Source organism: Moschus berezovskii, chromosome 17 (genome assembly GCF_049115385.1).
Source record: "Moschus berezovskii isolate FMDL1 chromosome 17, NW_MosBer_1.0, whole genome shotgun sequence".
NCBI lineage: Eukaryota > Metazoa > Chordata > Mammalia > Artiodactyla > Moschidae > Moschus > Moschus berezovskii.
The window spans coordinates 73,148,456-73,170,013 of NC_142476.1; the positions used below are offsets into that span (position 1 = coordinate 73,148,456).

The following is a 21,558-nucleotide window of genomic DNA, read 5'->3' on the forward strand; positions in this document are numbered from 1 at the left end:
CCTTTAGGTCTAACATCTATGATGTTTTTGTTGATGATGATCATAGGTGACTGTTGCGTCAGCATAGGTTTATTGTAATTGAGTTCAGAAAACTTAGTAAGAGTTAAATTAAATATGTATAGAGAAAAGGGTTGAGTTAATATGGCAGCAAGTCACTGGACATAGACTACAGCTTCTTGATCATAGAAATCTTATGGTAAATGTAATAGCTTAGTTTCCTTCCCAGAAATTTTCTATGTGGTTCACTGGCATTTGTTGATTTTATCCCCTCTTCAAATGTGTAAAATAGGTTTAGAGAAGATAAGTAACTAAGATAACTTCTCTAAGATGCTTAGAGAAGATAAGTAACTTGCCCAAAGTCCTACAGGTGGTATATTTTAGAGGGGGTTGCTTAAATCTCAGGCTCCAATGTATATATTCACACCTCTGTTATGTAACACCATGGCACTGGTATACATCTATGATTTTCATCTTCTCAGTACTCCACCTCTCTTTGAATCAGATACAGCTATCCTGATGACTAGGGTGTAACCCACAGTTTTGAGAATACAGCTCTTGCTGGCCAGAGAACCACAGATAAACTAAATAGTTTATAGTTGTATACCTATGTGCTGTTGGGCTGTGATCACCCTTAATCACCACCTCACTTTAGCAAAGCTCTTTACTTGCCATCCATTCATTTTTAAAAATTTTAATTAATTTATTTTAATTGGAGGCTAATTACTTTGCAATATTGTGGAAGTTTTTGCCATGCATTGACATGGGCCACAGGTGTACATGTGTCACCCCCGTCCTGAACCCCCTCCCACTTCCTTCCCCATCCCATCCTCCTGGGTTGTCCCAGTGCAGTGGCTTTCATTTAAAAAAAAAAATTATTAGAGTATAGTTGATTTACAATGTTGTGTTAATTTCAGATGTATAGCAAAGTGAATCAGCTATGCATATATTTTTCCATTCTTTTTTAGGTTCTTTTCCCATATAGGTATTCTAGAGTATTGATAGAGTTCCCTGTGCTATACAATAGGTCCTTGTTAGTTATCTATTTTTATATATAGTCGTATGTGTATATCAATCCCAACATCCCAATTTATCCCTCAGCCTGCTTTTTCTCCTTTTGTAACCACCAATTTGTTTTCTCCATCTGTGACTCTGTTTCTGTTTCATAAATAGGTTCATTTTTACCATTATTTTAGATTCCACATATAAGCACTTTCCTATGATACTTGTCTTTCTCTGTCTGACTTACTTCACTCTTGACACCCCTCTTTCAGAATTTTTACAGATTCAGTGTTTGTTTAATTACTGTCAAGTCAAGCAGTGGTTTGCAACTGTTTCTGAAGGCAGATAAAATGTCATCTCTCAGCCAAAAATACACTGAATTTCATTCAACGCTGATAAAAGAAGTATAGTATACAAAACATGTCCATTAGGTGGACAGTGTTTATCTAAATTAAAAAAATTTTTTTCCTTCAAAGATAAACTTTGAATTGATTTGATAAAACTAGTTTCTAACTGCATCATAATTATAACCTTTAAATACAAATTGTCATGGAATCCTTCTATCGGACTAATAGAGTTGACTCAATTGGGATTTCAGGATTTTCTGTTTTATTTCCTTAAAGTGAGTATTTCTTGCTCTCCCTGAGACATTGCTTCTCCATATTAATTAACTAATATGGTTTCCTAAATTTGCCTCCGTCTCCTCTCCATTTCTTTTGCTTATGTCTATTGGAATACATTTTAAAGATTTTTGCATGTGAAATGACTCCTGCATCAAAGAGTATGTATAATTTCCCTTCATTTTTAAAATAAAAGATAGAAAAATATGGGAACAATTTTCAAAACTTTTATGTTCTACATATTTTGTTTGGGTTTATAAATGAATGCTGCTGCTAAGTCGCTTCAGTTGTGTCCGACTCTGTGCGACCCCATGGACAGCAGCCCACTAGGCTCCCCCGTCCCTGGGATTCTCCAGGCAAGAACACTGGAGTGGGTTGCCATTGCCTTCTCCAGCTCTCTATATTTTAGGTATTATAATTTGAGTCTCAAAAAGTTGTTACAAAGCACCGAAAGCAATTTTGCTTTTAATTACTTATAGCTCTCACTCAGTATTTCTGAGTCAAAACAGCTCTGCCATTAGTGTTCATGGACAAGACAGGATGCAATGCAGAGCACATATCCTGTAAGCAGCGTGATAGATCCAATCATCTGATTCATTATAATACAAATATTGTAATCAATCATAATATTCAGTGTTCCACAAATCCACAGATCTGTGAAAAGGAGAAGAAAAAAGGAATTAAGCTATCAGTGAGTTTACTGAAAAAGGAAAAGCGATTTCCTGATTATCATCATTCAGAATTAGACAGACATATACATGATAATCATTCATATTTTAAGCAATAATATGAAAATCAACAGAAAACCCTGAAAGGGAGAGTTTTTTATTTTTTTCTAAGATGTGAAAAAATAGACTTATGTGCTAATTTAATTACCCTTTAAGTTAATGACATAATGAGTTTCTAGAGCATTAGATAGGAATAAATATTGTCCTACATTTCCATACCTGAGTCCTAGCGAAAGGGCTTCTGCTTAATATAGCCTTGAATTTTTATGTCTGAGCGCAGTCTCTCTGCTCCTTCCAATTTTGATTCCTGAGCTGGGGGAATGGGTCATCAGTCCACAGTCACAATCGAAGAACCATGCTCTCTGTATTTTGGTTTCCTGAGCCTTGAAACCCTTTTGGGTAATATAGCTTCTCCATTTTGAGTCCTGTCACAACTCCCATTTCTGATGACTTCTGTCTGTGTCTTTTTCATGTCAGGTCCCCAAGTTCAGCTACACCTATAAGTAGGTAGACTTTGAGCCTTCCCAGTTAGGCGTGATCTGAGTGGTTTGCAAATCATGGTTCTGCTGACACAGCTATATAACCAATAGAGCCAATTTGGCTCTTCCTAAACTGCTGTTCTAATGGGACAGTGGTCTGAATGCAGAATAGATCTAATGTGTTGAAACAGATTTAGAAAACATCGTGTGTATCATTAGCCTGATACATGTTGTTATCGTCACTTTTGTTAATGCTCTTGCATGATTTCCTAGGTTATTTAATATGTAAGTAGATAGTGGCTGTGAATATAAAAGAATGAGTATTTTCTACACTCCTTTAACCTTGGAACTCTTTTTCACCTCCCTACCATCACCATTGCATTTATCTTAATGTTGCATTCAGCACAATTCCAGATATACATATTTTGGGAATTTGAGGATGAAGATATATTTCTCGCATTAAAATAGAATTCTTGGCACACTGGGAGAGAAAATACACTAAGTTTTTAAAATCAGTCTGTAACATTTTTAAATGGATTAGACATTTTGCTCTTCCTGGATTATAAGTAGTTGAAAATAGACTTTCATCAAGGGGAGAGCAAAAGATGCCCTGAAGTGCTAAACATCCCTAGGCGGTTTCCAAGTGGAGTCCCATCATGAATGTTCCCAGCAGAGGACAACATCGCACAGTGTAGGGTTGTAGTAAGGCCATTGACATGAATGATATTGGAAATTATGTTTACTTCAGTTTCTTCGGTGAGAACAGAAGAAATTGACTGTGTAGTCTGTATCATCAACCTTTTATCTCTGATATTACAAGAATCTGATTACCTTGAAAACCAAAGGTAGGGACCGAGAGAAGCAAAATGGTAAAGGCCATAAAAAGCAGGGCTTGACATGAATGGTGCATCCATGATGGTTTGTTTCAGTCTGACTGTGCAGCAGTTCATGAGCCTTATCTCCCAAAGCAACCCAACCGCACATAAAACTCTGGAGAATTTGTCAAATGCTCAGTGCTAGTTCAGGTTGTTCAGTAGCCAAGTTGTGTTAGACTCTCTGCGACCCCTTCGACTATAGATGCCAAGCTCCTCTGTCCTCCACTGTCTCCCAGAGTTTGCTCAAATTTAAGTCCAATGAGTCGGTGATGCTATCTAACCATCTCATCCTCAGTGCTATAGAGACCACAAATATTCATAAGATACATGTCACATGTGTATAACATATGTCTGTTTTTTTCCCTCTGACTCTAAACAAAGGAGTTGGAAATAAGATAAAGCAACTGAATAAATCATCGTAAGGATGCAAAATGCTGTAATTATGACAGTAAAGAGGACAATTTGTTTCTTCTTTCCTTTGAAAGGTCAGTCATCTCAGGTCAAAGGGTTAGAAAGACAAGTAAGATAATGAAAGTAACTTATAAACAAAGAAGGTAAAATTGTGTCACGTCACAGTCAAAGGAATGAGAGGTGGTTTGTAGAGTGGTTACAGAGCTGGCTTCTAGAGATTCTGGTCCAAATTCCCTGATTGAGCTCTCTGGGTTCAAACTCCATCATTACTACCTTACTAAGTCCCTGTCCTCATATAATTCTCTCATTCTCTCTGCTTTTCATTTCCATCAAGTACAGAATGGTGTAGATGATGATAAATGCCATGCCTGTCTGATAGAGCCATTGTGATGATGAAAGAAGCTCATGTATGAAATATCTAGATACGATAGCAATTAAGTGTTATTATTAACAACAAATTATATCCAATGAAGATGATCCAAGAGGGGTTCAGAATGAAGATCACAGTGACATAATCTATAAACAGGTGAAGTTTTAAAGAGACAAAAGAATTGAGCATGGTATTATAGGGAGAGGGATAGTCATGAATAAAGGCATCAAGATGAGAAATCAAAGGGAAGGTTTGAGAAACAGCAAACCAATCAGTTTGGATAAAGCATTGATCCTTTACTGGTCCGTTTGCTCATTTGGTGGGAAAATAGTAGGAGATGATTCTGGAAAAATATAGTTTGTAAGCTTTTAAAAGATTGGAAGAGGAGTTTCAAATGGGGCTTAGTCAATGTCTGTGTAGCTAAGTGATTTGAAAGGCACTGTAACTGCAATTATAATATCAAAATAGTTCTGTAATTATTTGTTTAAATAGCTAATGGTCTAAGAGTAAGAAAATCCCTGGACTTGAGCAGAAGACATGGATTCAAAACCATCCTTTATACCTTTGGATGTAAACACTGGAAGCTTTAGTATCTTAATCTTTAAAGTAGGGAAAGCAATGTCTAAATCACAATTGTTTCTAAAATAAAATAATTATATAAAAAAGGACAAGCAGTGCTGGGTTTAGGTGGATATTTAATCAATTTTACTGTGAAGTCTCTGCTCTAATAAAATCTCCTCATGATAGTCTATTTATCAGACTGTCCAGCGTGCTATTCAAATTTTTGGACCCGAATGTTAACATCCCAGCTCATTCTAGGTTGCAGAAGTTCTCCAAAGTTTCCAGAGTCCCTGAAGTTATTCATCCTGAGTTACATCTTTTGGGTTGACAACTATAGAAAGTTTCAGAATACACTGACTTCTGAATCAGCATCTTTTTCTTACAAAATAGATAGCAAATCTGGTTGCCAGATTTCCCCAATCACTCTTCTGCCATGCTGATGCTCTATAATGGCTCCAAGGGAAGAAACAGAAACCATCATGCAATGAAAAGCAAAATGAATAAAAGAAGGCAGGGTAATTGACAGTTTTGCTGCAACAGCATTTAATTTGAATTATTTGATACTTACTCTTCACCCATTGATTTTTAGGTTCACTGATTCTTTGTTTGCATTCCCCCTTTTAGTTTTAGACTGAGAAATGATGTATCATTTGGGTAATTTTCCAGAATCACCTTTGTTATTTTGTCAGTGGCAGGCAGCACAGATGGGTATTCGAAGGTCTCTGTATAAATGCCAGCAATAGAGGTGGTAACACTGTCCTGAGTGCTTTCTCATGAAACAAATCAGATAAAGAAGAGGAAGCATTGCCAAGGCTGGCCACGACAGATGAAGTGGATCCAATAATAGACATCTCAATGGATACATACAGATGATTCAATATTGTGTGACCTTTCCTTTCAAACTCACTCACAGGAAACATTTTCTAACGGGATGCTAAGAAGATTGTTCTCCCACTCGATTCCTTGGAAGGAAGCACTATTCTCTGCATCTCCCTCATCCAGTAAATACTTTGTGAAAAGACTGGCCAATGTTAGGAAAAGAGAATTTCAATTCTCATGCCATTATAAAGGATTCAACTATAGTCTAAATGTATCCCTTTTTTCACCCTCATCCATTTATTTCTCCTGAAATACTCTGTTCATGGAAAAAAAATTATATGTATATATACACACACACTATGACCTTCAGTGTGTCTTAGAAAGTTCACAGTAATAATTTGGACCATTAAGAGACCCAAGCATTTTAAATATTTCTTAATGCAAACTACCTCTGTGGTGACGTATGTCCATAGCTAAGATGGTTACATCTGACAATTATCACACTTGTTTCTCTGAAGTGCTGTTGATAAGCATTGGCATGGTAATTGGCATACATGTATGGAGTCACCTTTTTCAAGCATTATAGAATATTCCAGCTAAGCACATGATTGTGAAATGCATTTCCTATATGACTTTGGATCTAGGCTGCTAGAAACAATAATTTTGTAAATGACAACTCTCCTCAGAGTTTAGACAAATACTGCCTGAAAGAAAGTTTTCAACTTTGAGTAAAACTATTTAACCAAATTTGGTAAGATAATCATGGATCAAGTTTAATATGAGTGTTCCTTGGCATTATTATTTTTTGCAGAATATTTTGTAGGCTAGTTAAAAGTAATAACTTTTCTTTGTTAGACATAATCTCTTGGCCTCAGTTTTCTTTTATATTCAAAGGGGTAAAATAGATATTATCGGATTGAAGATTGAATAAGTATGCTGAGGCTAATGACCGACATACAACAGCTACTCGTGTGGGGAAAGAAGATATTCTACAACTGCTTCACAAGCATGGAGGCACTCCTTTCCTTAAGTGTGTGAGTCTGCAAGCAGCTAGCAGGTCTCTCAGAGGAAGTCTTCTGAAAAATAGACATGTATTTGTAATCCTTACATTGTATTTTTAATTTAACAAGAGAGAGGACAGGAAAACACATTTTCTATTTTTATTGAAGTATTATATATTTACAATGTTGTATTAGTTTCAGGTGTGCAATGCACGCACACACAAACATATACACACATACACACACACACATGCTTTTTAAGATTCTTTTCCATTAGCAGTTAGTACAAGCTATCGAGTATAGTTTCCTGTGGTATATAGTAGTTCCTTGGTGTTTATTTTATATACAGTAGAGTGTTTCTGTTAATCACAGACACACTTTTTAATGTAAATTTCCAAAGTTGCAAAATTAGTCTATATGTTTGATTTTTGAATCCGATGAATTGACAGCTGTATCATAGTGAGGAAAGACTTAAGCCATTCTCAGATGAGGTCTACTGGACACTGAACAGTTAATTGTGGCAGAGACCAACTAGTCCCTTGCCTCTTTCCCCAGATGAGGATACAGAGGCCAAGAAATTCACAGTGGTTTATTTACGTCAGGGTAGAGTCCCTGTGATAGTAAAAACTTCCAGCGCAGTGATTTTTCTACCACATCTCTTCATCTTGATATTTGGTTTCCCATGGTTGTAAGATTAAAGAGGTGAAACCATCAGTTTAAAAAATCATTAAGTTTAACAACAGTTGGACTATTTGGAATATGGTTGAAAAGTGTTTTCGGCAAGAAGGCCATTGTGTAATCAAAAATAGATATTTGAATCTCACCCACTAAAACTTAAATATTACCCAGTGTAACGTGGTGCTGGTGGTGGTGACTGGCATCACCCACTCGATGGACGTGAGTTTGCGCAACCGCCAGGAGTTGGTGATGGACAGGGAAGCCTGGCGTGCTGAGCGACTGAATGAATTGAATGCAGTGTGCCTGAGTTATTTTTTACTGTTCATAGTTTCTCTCATGTTCTCTGCCTGTGTGCCCCCTTTTCTCTTACTTTAGAGAAATCTAGCATCTCATTTGGAGAAGGCAGTGGCACCCCACTCCAGTACTTCTGCCTGGAAAATCCCATGGATGGAGGAGCCTGGTGGGCTGCAGTCCATGGGGTCACTAAGGGTCGGACACGACTGAGCGACTTCACTTTCACTTTTCACTTTCACACATTGGAGAAGGAAATGGCAACCCACTCCAGTGTTCTTGCCTGGAGAATCCCAGGGACGGGAGAGCCTGGTGGGCTTCCGTCTATGGGGTCGCACAGAGTTGGACACGACTGAAGTGACTCAGCAGCAGCAGCGTCTCATTTGCAGAGCTTGGCAGATTGACGGCGTCCAGCACCCAGACTAGGCAGAAGGGCGCTAATAAGGCTTTTGCTGATAGAAGGCGCCCAAATATTGCTCAAGGTCAAAATGACATTTAATGCTCTTTCTGGCTAACAGATTCTACGAATTTTGTTTTACTTTGTTCTGGGTTTAAATAAGACCTGATTCCACAGTACCAAATTCCCAAAAAACATAGATATTGTTTTTAATTCTTGCATATCTAGAGACATTTTGATATTAAGGCTCAAGATTTCCTGAAGATACCATTCTAGTCTAAGACAGTATAAAAATGGTTGGTCAGATGAACATGTCGAGTCACAGGAAGTTTAAAGCATGTTTGCCCTATTCTAGAAAACAAGGAAATGCATGACATATTTTCCAAAATGTTTATGGCAAGAATTAGAATCTTTTTTTTTTTAAAGTAATGAACTCCTGTGAACTGAAAACCTAGGTATGCAGAATGCCTTGTACCCTGATGATGCTAGATAAATGAGGATTTACTATCCAGAGTCTTTCTGTAGAGACAAGGAAAGCCCTTCTCTGCACTAGTCACCCTTAATTACACCGAGTTTTTGGTGTGTCTCTTCAGGAGAAGGTCACCATGTCAAGAATAATGAGGGGAAATGGCATTGTGAACATTACCAGTGAGATGTGGTATATTTCTTACTTTCAATTATTGTCTCTTTGTTTGAATCATTAGCATTTGGCAGATTTGTTGCTGAGTTTGTTGTTCTGATTTAAAACTTGGGGTTAGGTTGAATATGTTCTTATCTTGATCTCATTTTTCTGCCTTGACTTGCATTTCTTTCTGAGTTTCTGACTTGAATTGCTCTATTTCTTTTTTTTTTTTCTGCTGAGCTTTGCTTTGTCTTGTTGTATTCCTATCTGGAGGTGTTCTCCTCCACCCACTTCATCATCTTGTTATATTTCTAATTTTCCTGTTTTGTTTCTCTGAGTTGTTCCTTAGCTTTTTGGTTTTTTCTTAAAGTTATTCTCCTATTTAGTGTATGCAGTACCTAATCAGTAAACTTCCTTGCTTGCTGCAAAAATTCCAAGTACTTGTGTTCTCTGTCGGCTCTGATACTGCCTGAGAGGGGTTTCTGTGCTTTGGCTAATGTGCTGTTGTCTAAATTTGCAGGGTTTCAGCTCATTACACTGACTTTAATTTTGATGTATTTGTATTTTATCCAGTTCAAGTCATGTTTCTTTCCTCTATCAATTTAATTACTTTCTGCCTGGGCAACACTGTGTTTATACAATTGCTGCTAAAGTGACAAAAGGTTTCTATTTAAATTACCACCCAGAACATCAGCAATTCAGTCTAAAAGATACATAGAGCACCTCTGATTGATGTCTTATCTTTGTGTGGGAAAGGAAATCTAGAATATCGAGAAGGTCTTCTTTATAGAAGGTAGTCAAGCCTGGTTTACAGCTGTGGAGTCATTAATGTAGGAGATGAGTGTAGGGCTATGAGGTCACTTGTGCTGCTTCCCTGTAAGATAAGAATATATGGCCAATTTTTGTTCTGTACAAGTCATGTCCTTATATCAATAGCAGGAAAAATGTCTTTCTTAGGTATTTAACTTATTTTTATCTGGAATACCAAGTTCCTGCTCTCATCTGTCTATGGGGGTATATACATTGTCTCTAAGCTCCTGAGTCTGAATCTTGGTCTTTCTCTAATAATTTTGCATTTGAGTTTGTAAGTCAGAAGCATTGCTTGAGTTTCCACTACATGCACAGTGATAGAGCAACTGATGGAAAAACAAATAACTTGGGAAACATGGTAACTCTTTCTGTTTTCAAAACATTTTTAATAATGGGAAAAACAGGGAAAAGCATATGAGAAATGTATCTTTGGAAACAGAAACAGGGAAACACCACAAGAAATCCATGGTTGGTTACTTCTGGGATATAATGTGCACACCTCCTACAGGCATCGCCATAGCCACTTGAAAATGCTTCAGAGACACAGGCTGATAGGCACAGGCTGACACCTGTTTGCCTGAACAAGGGTTATAGATACAGGGCATCAATTGGCTCATGAATATGACCAGCCAGTGTGCTCTCTCCTCAGTTGCTTAGTTCTGCTTTACATGTACCTAAAGGCAATGGCAACCCACTCCAGTACTCTTGCCTGGGAAATCCCATGGACGGAGGAGCCTGGTAGGCTGCAGTCCATGGGGTCGCTAGGAGTCGGACACGACTGAGTGACTTCACTTTCACTTTTCACTTTCACACATTGGAGAAGGAAAGGACAACCCACTCTCCAGTGTTCTTGCCTGGAGAATCCCAGGGACGGGGTAGCCTGGTGGGCTGCCATCTATGGGGTTGCACAGAGTCGGACACGACTGAAGTGACTTAGCAGCAGCAGCAGCAGCAGCAACACATGTATACAAGAACCCACTCTATTTATATCATCATGTATTTCCCTGAATGACCAGTTGCGGAGCACTCATGCTCAGCAAAACTGTACCATTTACTAAGGAGAAGAAAAAAAGATAAAAAAAAAAAAACACAATTCCTTTTCAGTAAAAGCATTTTCTCTAGTACTGGACAATTTTCCTGGGCCTCAGTTTTCCTACCTGTATAATGGGGATGAATGAAGTATGCAAAACAAACAGCGTAGCATTTCTAGAATATTCAGCTCAGAATGTGTCACTGGTGAGAGCTCTGTCAGGGAAAGTAATTTTTCCTTCTGCTCCCCTCTTGTCAGGGTCAGTTGTATCACTCTATCAAAACTAAATTTCTGGCCTAGTTCATAGCCGAGATTATTATGATATATTACATTAACACACTTGACCTTGATAGAGAATGGTTTTTCTGAGTTTATTGCCTGGCAACAGACTGGCAAATTCTCTGCTTCCTACACTCTTTGGCCCTCCTCTTGCCAGGCCTGGAGCTTTGTAACCTCTCCCTTAAGGTTCCCTGCCCTCAGTCTCTGGGGCCAGTATAGAATTCACCTGCAAGATGCAAACTCTTGCTTTAAGATTCTCAGGAAGTCAATCTTCGTGAAGAATCTGACTTTGTGCACACTTTTGACAACCTCCTAGCACGTTCACAAGACCTCCCCTCACCACTATCATCTTCTTGGTGCCAGCAATCGACTTCCTCTGTGATCTTGGAAACCTGCTTAGCACCCTAGAACCTGTGCTGCTATCTGGCTCTCACTAGGCTACCTTCTGAGACTAAAGTCTACCCTGAACTCTTCTTGACTCTAGGTTCTAACTATACACAAGGCTGTTGTGCTGAATTGTGCTGGCTTGTTGGGCCTTCCAAGTTCTGCCTATTTGGAGATAAACATGGTTATACTTGTCAGTCTGTCCAGATGTCTCCATTGCAGCCCTGCCTTTATTCTACTTTCTTCAGCCTGTGTCCTTCTAACGTGTCCCTGGTATGTTTTGAGTACCAGCTTATTGTTGTGCTCTGTCCATACAAACCCGTATGATTAGAAGCCACACTTTTCCCCCGAACCTTCAGCTAGATATTCAGACTACCTACCTATCCTGATGCTGGAAAGGCTGAGGGCAGGAAGAGAAGGGGGCAATAGAGGATGAGATGGTTGGATGCCATCACCGACTCAAAGGACATGATTTTGAGCAAGCTCCAGGAGATGGTAAATGATAGTGCAGCCTGATGTTCTGCAGTCCATGGGGTTACAAAGAATCAGACATGACTAGGCAACTGAACAGCAACAACCCACCTATGTAGATGTGTCTCCATTGGGTTCTGCCTTTCATTTCAGACCTGATCTGCTCGGCTGGGAGTCTTTACTCCATGATATCTTGCAGACTTCATGTAGCATTATGGTTTTTTCTTGTGACAACCATACCATTTTTTGTATGTTTGCATTTGAGATTTTTTTGGTGTGATGATTCCTTTTAGAATAAAATGCCTTTTCATGTAGCCCTTTGGATCCTTTCTATCCTCATTGAAATGGATCGTTATGAACTTACCTTATTCCAAAGTATATTCAGTATTGAACAACATGGTAACTCATGTTTAGGGCAGGGGCGCCAAATTTTTATGAACTCTAAAGCTCTGTCCATAGTTATAATGAAGCATCTACATAAAATTGTGTAATATGTGAGTTTTTTATTCCTCAAATAGCCTAATTGATTGTTCATTGGGCTCACTCAGCCAAAAGTAGAGAGAAACTTTGTACAGACATCATTAGTTTTTCTCCATTTAGAGATTAATCATGAAGAGCTCTGGCTCTTTAATTCTGTAATTTGTATATTTAATGGGCTGCTGCAGAATCTATGACAGTAATTAGCATAGCCTGAAAACTCATTAATACGCAACAACATGATTAATGCAGCATTAATGCAAACATGACTGAAGTTATTTGGGTTATGTAGTAAGAAGATTAAAGCTAAAATGTCCTGTTTGTTTTACCAGTGGTGAGTATAATAGGGTGGCAAAAAAATAAAATAAAAACAGGTATCAAATTAGCTGTTTTAAAATAGAGGAAAAAACAGAAAAAATTTAAATCAAGGTGACTTCCCTTTTCACTTAGCTTTAATATTTAGGGCAAAAAATATTCTCTACTTTTCCATCTATTCATTTATTCATAAAATTATTAATAAAGTTAAGTTCCCTCAACATTTTGGTTTAACCTAGTTAACCTTTCAGCAGCTTTAATATAATGTTATTAGTCTTACGATGAAAAATCTTTAAATTATACCAATCTTTAACCAATGTATTATACATTTGTCTTGACTAATATACACTATTGGCTATGACAAATAATTAAAAGACTGGTTGTTGATTATGTAAAAGTTGTATACTCTGGACCCTTCTCACTGTACTACAGTCTTAAGTCCATGTGTAATACTTTATAAGATATTGTTGTTCTAATTCCATAGATTTCAACAAAAACACATATTTGTCACATATTACATGTAAAGTAATGAAATAATCAATAGCCTTTTGGAAGAAATAGCTGTAAAAGTCTTGCTTGTTGTTCTTAGCTTCTTATATAGTCATACTGAAGTCTTTTTTTTTTCTTTCTATTTAATATAATCTGCTTAATTACCTGCCCTAAGCTTTAAATGACTTATTTCTCCATCTTGTAGTCAAACGTCGAGAATCATTTATCATACCTGAAACAAAACTTGCATTTTCAGGTCAAGCAATCTTGAAAGACTGAAGGGGGAAAGAAAAAAGTATATATCGGCTTTCTTGTGTTTGTTTTCCTCTATCTGTAATGAGAAAATCTTAAAAAAAAAATGGTTTTCTTAAAAAAATGTTTTTAATAAAAAAAAAGTCAAATGACTATATATTAGGTACCAGATTCTTGGCTGGTCCTTGTGGAGGAAGAGTCAATCCACCATATGGTATCTGGACTTGAAAATGGCCATGTTGTGGAGGAGAAGCTCCTTTCCACCTAAGGATTTTGACAGATGGGAATAAAACAGCGCTATAGAAAACAAAGAAATCAACATTACTGCTACCAACAGATGGCACTATTAGTGGCTTAAATAGTGACTATTTGTGAGACCAGTGCATTTGCTAACAGACTTTCAAAGGATAGTCTATTTTTAAGGAGGCAAGCCTCTATAAATACAAGAAAGTAGTACACATGCTCAATTTTCTTTAACTAGGGCCTTGTCAAAATCTCTGTAAAGTTTCTTTAAAATTATATATATATATATAGACTATTTCACTTCATTTAAATATATCATCTTTCACACAAATGCACATGTGTGAAATTAAGTTGTAGCAGAAATTTAAAGCAACATAATTAGAGGAAAACTGGTCTTTACATATAATCTATACAGAATTATATTACACTGGCCAACTGGTACTTACAAAACTGAGCAAGTAAATTCTACTGAAATATACCAACTTCCTATTTATTTTTAAAAATAAGACCTACAAATAGAAAATGCATCATTGGGTAAAATCATTTGCCTCTAATGTTTTATTTCACCTCTATGGGTTTTAGTGTACTAGAGAACTGTTTAATCAGACCATTACCAGATTGAATAAATGGCTACTTAGTGATTACTGGACTATTAAGTGATTGGGGTTTTGGAGAGCTTCTTTTTATAAATAAGTTTTCTTTGAATAGTTCATATAAGACCATCCTAATAAACGATATGGAACAGAATCTATTTGCTATACAATATCTCAGTCTTTTCTTTATTTCTGTATAGTGACAAAACAACCAGTCTTCTTAGATTGTAGCCAAATGTTTTTATTTTACAAAGTTATGCGGCCTTGGCTATCATATCTTCATACTGCCATTAACAGTGTTTGCAATCACTGGTTCAGAAAAATGCAGAAATGAGATATTTTTGTTTTGTCTTGAACTGAAAACAACCAAGACTTTAACACATTTAGATAATTTTTTTCTGTAGCTGTACTCCAGGGCCCTGTTGTTGAGGTCTTTAAAAAGTGGTGAAAGGATGAATTGGTGCATTCATTATTAAGGGATGGTATCATAGTGAGCCAACAAATATCCCATTAGAATTTGGAGATCAGGAATGGTTTTGCCTTGGATTTGGGGGAAGCAAAAAAGAAACACGTTGATTAAAGGGTGAGCCAAAAAACATTTTGTCTAAACTAAATTCTTGGGGGTTCATCATCTTTTCCATACTAGTGTCCCCATAATGGACAGCCTGTCAGAAAGACTCAATATTCATTTCTTTTTGAAAAAAAATATTGAAATTTAGTTAATTTATGATGTGTTAGTTTCAGATGTACTTCAAAGTGATTCAGTAACACACACACACATATATAAACTGTATCTATTCTTTTCCTTTTCTATTATGGATTATTACAAGATAGTATAGTTCCCTGTGCTATATAGTAGGTCCTTGTTTATTTTATATATGGTAGTGTGTATATTTTAATCCTAAACTCTGTATTTATCCCTCCCTCACCTTCCCCCTTTGGAAACCATAGCTTAGTTTTTTAATGTCTTTGAGTTTGTATCTGTTTTGTAAATACCTTCATTTATATTTCTATTTTTAGATTCCTCATATAAGTGATGTCATATGATATTTGTCTCTCCCTGTCTGGCTTACTTTACTTAAGTATGATGATCTCTAGGTCCATTTAGGTTGCTACAAATGGCAACGTTTCTTTTTATACAGCTGCGTAATATGCCATTGTTTATATATACCACATCTTCTTTATCCATTTATTTGTCAGTGGACACTTAGGTTGTTTACATTTCTTGGCTATTGTAAATGGTGATGCTATGAACATTGCCGTGCATGTATATTTTCAAATTATAGTTTTCTCCAGATATATGCCCAGGAGTGGGATTGCTGAATAATATAGTAGCTCTATTTTTATTTTTTAAAGGAACCTCCATTTTGTTATCCATAGTGGCTGTATCAATTTGCATTCCCACCAACAGTATAAGAGGGTTCTCTTTTCTTCACATCTTCTCTAGCATTTATTGCTTTAGACTTTTTGATGATGGCCATTCTGACTGGTGTGAGGTAGTACCTCATTGTAGTTTTGATTTCTCTAAAATTAGCAATGTTGAGCATCTTTTCATGTGCTTTTTGGCCATCTGTATGTCTTCTTTAGAGAAATGATTATTTAGATCTTCTGTCCATTTTTTGACTGGGTTTTTTGTATTTTGTTTTTTGTTATTGAGTTGTTTGTATATTTTGGAGATTGTTTCCTTGTCAGTTGCATTGCTTGCAAATATTTCCTTTCATGTTTTAAGTTGTCTTTCTGTTTTATTATGTCCTTTGCTGTGCTAAAGCCTTTAAGTTTAATTAGGTCTCATTTTCTTATTGTTGCTTTTATTTCCATTACTCTAGGAGATGGATCCAAAAAGATATTGCTGTGATATATCAAAGAATTTTCTATGTTTTCTCTAAATGTGCAGCTTTACATTTAGGTCTTTAATTCATTTTGAGCTTATTTCTATGTATGATGTTAGAGAATGTTCTGAGTTCATTCTTTCACATGTAGCTGTCATCAATATACATTTCTTAACTAGAGTAAGAACTTAGTGTACCTTTATACAGAAATATACTTTTTTTATAATAAATGACTGTGCACTTGTGAGAAGTTGGACCATGGAAAGGTTGTGCAATGAGGATACTGAGGCATCTGTTCTCCCAGAGAGCCCTGAGGTTGCTTAAGTTTTAGGACCCTTTCCATCTTGGAGCTGGACAATATTCAGTTCAGTTCAGTTCAGTCGCTCAGTCGTGTCCAACTCTCCGCGACCCCATGAATCACAGCACGCCAGGCCTCCCTGTCCATCACCAACTCCCGGAGTTCACTCAAACTCATGTCCACAGAGTCGGTGATGCCATCCAGCCATCTCATTCTCTGTCGTCCCCTTCTCCTCCCGCCCCCAACCTTTCCCAGCATCAGAGTCTTTTCCAGTGAGTCACCTCTTTGCATGAGGTGGCCAAAGTATTGGAGTTTCAGCTTTAGCATCAGTCCTTCGAATGAACACCCAGGATTGATCTCCTTTAGAATGGACTGGTTGGATCTCCTTGCAGTCCAAGGGACTCTCAAGAGTCTTCTCCAGCACCACAGTTCAAAAGCATCAATTCTTCGGCACTCAGCTTTCTTCACAGTCCAACTCTCACATCCATACATGACCACATACATACATTTCCCGTGGTCATGTATGGACAATATTCAAGATGTGTCTAATTACAAGCTTTCTGTTATGTAAACTGTAAAGGTACAGCATAGCCTGCATTGGTTAATACCAAATCAAAGGCCTCTCAAAGCAAATAAAAATCAATGGACTTTAATAGTAATAATAGCTAATACTTACACAGATTCAAAAGTTTCTAAGTACCTTATACACATTAATTTATTATTTCATCTCCCCAAGAATTTTGTAAAAAAAAGAAACTCTCATTATCTCCAATTATACATGAAGAAATTAGGTACAGAAAAGTTAAATAAGGTCCAAGGTAGTTCTAGAGCTGATATTTGAACCCAGGCACTGTGGCTCTAGTATCTGTTTATTTTTTAATTTTTAATTGGAGATATCCATCCACAGATGAATGAATGAAGAAGTTGTGGTACATATATACTGTGGGATGTTAGTCATAAAAAGGAACAAATTTGAGTCAGTTGAACTAAGGTAGATGAACCTAGAGCCTGTTATATAAAGTGAAGTAAGTCAGAAACAGAAAAATATTGTATATCAATGCATGTATATAGAATCTAGAAAAATGGTGCTGATGGAGCAATTTGCAGGGCAGGAATGCAGAGAATGGAATTGTGGACACAGCAGGAGGAGAAGCGGCTGGGACAAGTTGAGAGGGTAGCATTTATTTTGAATTGCTAAGGTAAATACCAAATTCCCTCTTCTTTGAAGTCACACCAAAGAAATGTCTTAACAAAATGATATAGGACATGTGGAAGGGGAAAAACAAAGATTGTTTTAACTCTTGCAATTCTATAAGTTGGACAACAGGGTGAGGGCTGGCTGCAGCCTCCTATTTAGCCAGCTAGGGAAATGGGTTCCAGCCTGGGTCCTCTTTTAAGTACATGATGTGTGTGTGTATTAGTCATTCAATGGTATCTGATTCTTTGCGAGCCCATAGTGTGTAGCCCACTAGGCTCCTCTGTCCATGGACTTTCCCAGTTAAGAATACTGGAGTGGTGTTGCAATTTCCTCTCCAGAGGATCTTCCTGACCAAGGGATCAAAGCTGGGTTTCCTGCATTGCAGGCAGAATCTTTATTGTCTGAGCCACTAGGGAAGCTGCTGGAAAATCCTTTTAACCTTCTAATTTTCTCAATACTTTCTCCAAAAGTAGTTAATATGTTTGGAGTGATTTAATTGAGATTCTATGCAATTATATTATCTGATTAAAACAAAAGTATTTGTTCATAAACATGTTTGTCTGCACAAAGGAAAACATTTCTCTGATTTTTAAAACAAGTTTGACTTATTTTTACTGAATTGAATTTACCTAATATTTTAGTCTTGTGATAAAGTATTAGACATGAATTAATAGCCAAATTCAAATATATGTATTGTTCTCATGCAAATCTGTTGTTCTCAATTGCTACAGTAGTGTGAATTTAAGAAAATAGAATTAGGTTGCAGTGAGAAGGGACTCAGTTACTTCCAAGGATTCACTTCCTAACAGTAAAAGTGATCATACAATGATATGGGCTACTAAAAGTATTATGAAATTTTACTTTTTCATTCATTCAGCATGCATTTATAGGCTTTCTGATTTTCAAAACACATTTTTAGAGGTAATAAATATTGCAGTCTGTTCACATTTGTAGCTTATGTATTCCTTGGCCTGAAACAAGACTGGTCTCTTCTAGTAAAATATCCTTTCCCTCTGGAGAGTGTCCCAAGATGCCATTGCAGTAAAGCACTTGATCCCTGACACACCAAGGTTGCCCAAGCTATAGACAAGGTGCAGTTCTAGACAGCCCACAGAGCTCCAGTCTTGCCCTACTTCTGCCAAGCAAGATAAAGTGGGGTAGGACAGGGACTGATTAGCCAAGGGCTTCTTGGCTGTGCTACACTGGCTTCCATGAATCTTCAGGAGTATCCCCATTCTTTCCACTCTCTGTTTATAAAACAGGCTATATGGAGTGATAATGCCAAAATAGATGGGTGCTTTGTATTGATCTGCAGAAGGTCCCCTAAGCCCTTGGGATGCTTTTTGTTTGTTATTTTGTTTTTCGTTTGTCATGGTGTTGAAAGAATAGCCAGCTCCTTCCTCTTGGATTCCCTTACTCATAAAGAAATTCTTCCATGGAAGAACCAGGACATGAGTATACCATTATCTTCAACATGGAGGGTCAGAATCAGAAGTAGACATTTTGATTTCATTTTGAGTTAAGCAATGTATTATTTGAAAGTGCAACAAGATAAATTGTTTTCACTTTATTTCACTTCTGAGATTCTAGTTTTCCCCAAAGAAGTCTGAAATATGGTTTAATATTGGTCCAGTTGCTTGCATTAGCTGAGTTTGTTAGTAGAAAGGCTTTTGTATAGAACTTCCAAAGCACATTTCTTTAATGCTGCTTGGGGTCATTGAACACCTTCAAACATTAGACTTGACATGAAAGACACTAAAGCATTTCAAGGTCAAGATCACTCAGAAATTATACTAATGCTGCAAGTAGAACTTGTTTTCCCACTACACTTGTTCTGTAAAATAGAACAGCATATTTCAGTACATTTTTTATACTTTGCATATTAAAATAAAGTTTTGATATATCTTTTTTGATATGATCAATATAAATATAATTCAATGAAATATGTGTGCATATATGTGCATATATATACATATGTACAACTGCATATATGAAGTATATATGTATGCACCTAGATCTTCTATGAGTTATAAGACATGAAAGTAGAACTGATATGCTTTATAGATATATGTTAGAAAGTTTATTTTTCAATTGTATAGAAACAAAATATAAATGATACAAATTCATTTTTTAAAATAATATTTTCATAACCACCTTTATTGAAAATTTAAGTTTAGCACTTATTTGCTAGAATCACTTGTTAAAATACCAACCATTTTACAAGTTGTCAAAGAAGAGCATACTATTTGTCAGGAAACCAAAATACATGCTGAATTTTCTATTTTTTTCTGCTTAAAATGAGTGTGATGTGTAAATTATAATTCACAATCCAATTGTCATTAAATGGCATTCAGTCTTATTATAGATCATCATGACTTCAATCCAACATACCACAATTATCTAAAATGATCTCAAAGTGGAATGTATTTATATAATAGATGAAATAATTATAACTGTAAGGTGATTGAAATTGAACATATAATGTATAAAAAGAAGGGATGACAACTTACCTTAATAATTAGTGAAAACATTTTTATTAAGATAATATATTCTTCATAATATAATTGCCTTTCTTGTGAAATTCTGATTTTTTATTAATGACGATATAAATATTTTGGTGTGCAAAAGCAGTTTGGGAAAATAATCTGGAGCTGGATAAATGGAAAGATACAAATATAGACAGCTATATAAATAGATCTATCTGTGTGTGTATAAAAATTTTTACCTAAAATTTCATGCATTATAGTTCTATATTTTTGTGATTAAGATAAAAGCTACTCAGAAGAAGAAATCATCTGAGATGGCCTTTGGTAACATTTGTTGCAGTTTATAGCACTTAGCTTGTTAATTGCTTTTGATAATAGAGTGTTTACTTTGGTGGTTCCATCCATGGGAAATTCTATGGAAATCCCCAGAAACTATAATTTACTAATCACCTAAAATGTTTTTTTCTTTTGAAGAACATTCTTTGACTACTCTTTCAGTTCAGTTCAGTCGCTCAGTCGTGTCCGACTCTTTGCGACCCCAAGAATCACAGCACGCCAGGCCTCCCTGTTTATCACCAACTCCTGGAGTTGACTCAACCTCATGTCCATCGAGTCAGTGATGCCATCCAGCCATCTCATTCTCTGTCTTCCCCGTCTTCTCCCACCCCCAATCCCTCCTAGCATCAGAGTCTTTTCCAGTGAGTCAGCTCGTCGCATGAGGTGGCCAAAGTAGTGCAGTTTCAGCTTTAGCATCAGTCCACTCTGTTAGCCTGTTGTTGCTGTTCAGTCACTAGGTCCTGGCAGACTCTGCAACCCCATTGACTGCTGTGCCCCAGGCTTTCCTGTCCTTCACTATCTCCTGGAGTTTGCTCAAATTCGTGTCCATTGAGTCGGTGATGCTATCTAACCATGTCATACTCTAGCTTTGTTGGCAAAGTGATGTCTTTGTTTTTTAATATGCTGTCTAGCTTTTGCCATGGCTTTCCTTCCAAGGAGTAAGCATCTTTTAATTTCATGGCTGTCATCACTGTCCACAGTGATTTTGGAGCCCAGGAAAATAGTGTGTCACTGTTTCTACTTTTCCCCCTTCTTTTTGCCATTAAGTGATGGGACCGTCTTTTAGCCTAATGTTTTCTAAATGTTTGAGATGGACCATACTCATATTTAGCTCTGTGTACCTTTCATAGGAAAGCAACTCAAGAAATGTACTTCAAGAGACGGATTAAAAGTTTTTAAAAATCAGCAAGAAACATAGGAATCAAGAGCCATAGATGATAATTGGACAAACCAACATTCACCATTCTCTTTAATGATCAAAAACTATATCATTTCTTACTTAGACAGGAACAATAAATAATCCTTGTCACCTGTACTGTTATTTAATATTATTCTGGAAAATATAGCCCATGTATTAAGACAGAAGTAAGAGGTAGGATTATTTGAAAGGAATAGACAAAATTATTGTTTTATTCCAGAAAATATACTTGAGGAGAGAACACCAAAACCTATTATAGATAATGATATTACAATAAAATTATTGATTACAAACCAAC

General features: G+C 36.6%; 1 protein-coding gene across 1 annotated transcript in view; it reads left to right on the plus strand.

The window, feature by feature from the left end:
* USH2A (usherin) overlaps nt 1–21,558 on the plus strand; it is a 969,245-nt gene that overhangs the window by 323,365 nt on the left and 624,322 nt on the right. The window lies entirely within an intron of this gene.